Source organism: Dasypus novemcinctus, chromosome 19 (genome assembly GCF_030445035.2).
Source record: "Dasypus novemcinctus isolate mDasNov1 chromosome 19, mDasNov1.1.hap2, whole genome shotgun sequence".
Taxonomy (NCBI): Eukaryota; Metazoa; Chordata; class Mammalia; order Cingulata; family Dasypodidae; genus Dasypus; species Dasypus novemcinctus.
Genome location: NC_080691.1, coordinates 72,487,705 through 72,491,364, shown reverse-complemented (window position 1 = coordinate 72,491,364; position 3,660 = coordinate 72,487,705). Strand labels below are relative to the sequence as shown.

Genomic DNA, 3,660 nt, shown 5'->3' with positions numbered 1-3,660 from the left:
GTTAAATTTGATAAATTGAATATTTCTATCTTGTTTGGGTTCATCATATCTCTTATGTTCTCTAGGGTGTGAGACTTTTAACAGAAAAAAAATGTTTTACTGCATGCCCCAAAAAAAACAAAATTAAAGCCAAAAAAAAAAATCCCAAATACCAAATATAGTATTAACACAAAGAACCATTATGAGTCTTTCATTAAACTGAGGCTCACGCAAACATAAAATCACAATTTTCAGTAGTTTAGGCTGCAAGTTTAAATACTATGCAAATATATGCAAAAATAGTAACTGTAGATTCAAGAATAAGGACTTCTTTTCCCAATGCTAAATTCATACTCTCCTGCAGTCTGAGCTTTCCGTAGTTCCTACAGTCTACTTTATACAGTTTCAAACCTGCGTCAAGTTGATCCCTATCACCATAGGTATATATATACACCTGAAATAAAGGGCACAATTCATTCTTAGCATAATCAAAAATGTCTGTCCAAGGCCCATGTAAAATATTTTAAAAATTTAAATGATTTTTGCTTCAATTTCTATTTCTGCATAGCCACAGAAATTTCTACTAGTAAAGAGATTATTTTAGTGTTTTATATGATTATTTAAATAAAAGAGTCTTACAATCAAAACATTGATTCACAGAGTCCCATTTTCTCCTTTCTTTATTACAAGCTTTGTATTTTTAAAAGACCCCCTCCACTCAAGGAAAACAGTACTGAGCACCAGTCTTTTGTGGTTAGGCTTGAATCTATGGGACCTGTAAGCTGTGCAAGCCACTGACTTTTCTTTGAGCAGTGTGCATACAGTACAAGGAACATATGCAAAGCTGCATGGTAACATTCCTTGTAATCAACAGTGGTGACTGGGAATGATCAAAACAGGATGTCAAACACAATTTTATCTTCATTGAGGGCAATCAACAGCATGATGGCACTGCCAAACAGCAATCCTAAATTTTGAAAAATGAATTGCTCCACTGGAAAAAAAACCATGTTCTTCATTGTCACCATCACCATGCAACATTTCTGGAAGCATATCCACCAATACTACATAGAGAAACATGGCTGCAGTGATTGCAAAGATACAAAATATGATGTTACTAGCATACTGATCAACAGCTGTGCCTATCAGCAGGCCTATGTAAGCCATCATGGCAGAGAGAAGGTTGTACACAATTGCTTGCTTTACAATTATGCACACTTTAAGAAGAACTGCACAATCACCTAATTCATGTGGCAGCTCAAGACAGAATAAAGCTATGGAAGTATTTATTCCTCCAGTCAATCCAGTACTGAAAGCTGCTTCAATCACTAATCCGTCACTAAAGATGTGGATGCCATACTCCATGATTACCATCCAAGCTATATTCACTATTCTTGTTTCAGATCTAATCCAGAATGACAAGGACCATGTGAATGATGAGAATGTGTGGGGTACCACTGATGGCTATATTTCCTCAGCACAATTTTACTCTCTTCATGGTGGTTATATGCAGTAGCATGGGGATCATGCTCATGAATGGTATGTAATCCATCACTGTGAGAATGGTCCATGATTTTCTCCTCTTCTACACAAAGATAATTTTTAGGAGGGGATTCTTTTTGGCCTTCTAAATCTATCAGTTCAGTATCATTAAGCTGATCTTTAGAAACAACTGAGTCATCAGTTCCAGCAAGAGATTTGAGCCGAAGCCAGTCAGCATCTGGTGTATTATTTAACTTATGGTCTGAAAGCTTCCTTCTGATGGTTGATTCTTCTGTGCTCTGCTTCATAAACCATTTCTGCTTTCTTCTTTGTTGTTTGTAGTGTTTAAACATTCTAAGGCAATAGTTCAATGATAAATAGTAAACAAATGCCTCCAAGAGCCACAAGTCCTTTCAATACAGCATCATATTCTTCTGAAAAATTCTTTGATTCATGTCCATGAGAATGTCATGCCCATGTCCATGTGCATGTTGATGACCGTGATAATGGCCACCCTGAGAATGGAGCAGTAGATGAAGATGGGCATCTCCACTCATTGTTCCTACAGTTAGTGCAACAAGGAGTGCGAGAAGGAATTTGAAGCATCCTTGGTTAATAGTGGGAACCAAGATCATGCCTAGCAAGGAAAGCAGACTAATGACAGTATTAAAAATGATACCACAAATCCAAGCTGATGCACCTACACGTGCCTTATCTTCAGGAACCAGATTTTTACCTTTGTTTAAATCTTCAACCAAAAGTTTGTCAAAATTCTCAATACAGAGTCGGCTGTCAATTTGATATAACAATGCAGGCGAAGTTAAGTAAATAGATCAGATGAGATCGGAGAGTTGGCATGATGACAGTAGTATCTTAACTGAGTGATGTTTAAACACTCGTCATGCTGATAGTCATCTTCATGATGATATCTGTGACTAACAGCTGGATAAATTGCACTTTTTAAAACATATGGTGCTCCTCGTTTTCTAATATGTTGAAGTTCACCCTCAACAGATTTGAGATCTTGGTGTCCATGACCAGGTTCATGACCATATGTTCTGGAACATGTGCCTGAGAATGACCTGGGTTATGTACATGATCAAGCTTGTGGACCTGAATATGTTTACCCTAAACATGGTTAACAGGGGAAACCTGGTATAATAACCTCAAAATTCACATTGCTTTTCTTCCCTTTTCTTTTCTTCTTTTGTTGCAGTCAGTTAATTTCAGTTTGTTCCTGTGTTGTATTGGTCTTTATTGATGGTTAATAGCTATGTTCACCGTGATTACTCTGAGTAATAGAATCATTATGAAAATGGTAAGTAGCATTATGATCAAGGTGATAATGCAAATGACGATTATGTAAGTGAGGATTATGGTTGTGCATATGTTTATCAGCAAATTTTATAGATATTTCAATTAGTTCTTTCTCTGGATCACATTTATGGTTTCCTTTTGTTGATAAACTGGTCACAGTCTGATTTTCTGAATTTAAATGATTATGGGAATGCTGGTAGTGATGCAAGTGAAAATGCTTTCCCTCCAGAACTGCCAAAATATCTAAGTGAGAAACATGATCGTGGCCAAGATCCTGATGATTAATCTTGATTACTTTTATCTCTCTAAGGCCCAAGTTAGTTAAAAGTTTCTCCAGATCAAAAAAGATAAAAAAGTTTCTCAATATAGTTTTTTGTTGTTGTTTTTTTTTTTCATTTTCAGCATCGAGCACTGAAAACTTGCTTGGCTCTAATTCTGAATTTCCATGATGTGTCTGTGATGCTTTTCAGGGCCATGGCCATGCTCTTCATGGCAATGATTGCAATGGTGGAAAATAAACATCAGCAAACAAATGAGACAAAATTTTGTGTGCATATGTACCTTCATATCTATTTTCCACGCACTCAAGTGCTGTGTGCATCTCCTCTCCGCTTGGTACCAAAGCCCGGCTGCACCAAATCATGTATTCATTTATGCTGGATGTGCTAACTGCATTGCGGAGACCCACATGACAGACAGACCCTTATGCTAACCACCTCTAATGTATTTTTGTCTGTTTGTTTTTAAAGATATATTTATTTATTTCTCCCACCCCCTCTTTGTTTGCATTTGCTGTGTCTGTTTGTTGTGTGCTGGTCTTCTTTTTAGGAGACACCAGGAACTGAACCCAGGACCTCCAATGTGAGAGGGAGGTGCCTAATT

At 37.0% G+C, this 3,660-nt stretch overlaps 1 pseudogene; it reads right to left on the bottom strand.

Moving 5' to 3' along the window:
- Positions 1 to 869: 869 nt before the first annotated feature.
- Positions 870 to 3,345, bottom strand: LOC101444263 (zinc transporter ZIP10 pseudogene; annotated as a pseudogene).
- Between the last annotated feature and the right edge of the window lie 315 nt (positions 3,346 to 3,660).